Source organism: Egretta garzetta, unplaced genomic scaffold (assembly GCF_000687185.1).
Source record: "Egretta garzetta isolate BGI_Z169 unplaced genomic scaffold, ASM68718v1 scaffold783, whole genome shotgun sequence".
Classification (NCBI taxonomy): domain Eukaryota; kingdom Metazoa; phylum Chordata; class Aves; order Pelecaniformes; family Ardeidae; genus Egretta; species Egretta garzetta.
The window spans coordinates 42,216-42,648 of NW_009259187.1; positions in this window are offsets into that span (position 1 = coordinate 42,216).

The window sequence follows — 433 nt, forward strand, 5'->3', positions numbered from 1 at the left end:
ACCCTCAAGCCCCTCCCGCAGCAGGCAGCCCGGCTTTCTGCTCTCCAGAAACCACCGGTCAGCGGGGGAGTGCTCCCGGTTGTATTTTTGCAGTGCGTATCGATGGACAATTCATGTCGGCCTTGCCGCGAGTTAGCCCTGACCGGTGTCCCATTAGCCACCCTCCCCGGTGAGGGATGCCCCCTATCCCCCAGACTTCCCCTTTCCCCGGAACGCTAACATGGGAGCCGCAGAGTTTTCCAGCACCACCTTTTACAGCCCCTGGGGGCAAGCTGTCCCATCCCGGCGAGGCTGGAGCGTCAGTAGGTTCTAATGAGAGCAGGAAGGAGCAGAGCGGTGTCGGAGGGTGCGACGGCGGGGTGCAGAGCCCTCCCGGCCGGCACCACGCATCCCGGAGCGCAATTCCTGAGGCCGGCTGCGGGGTGAGTGCAAT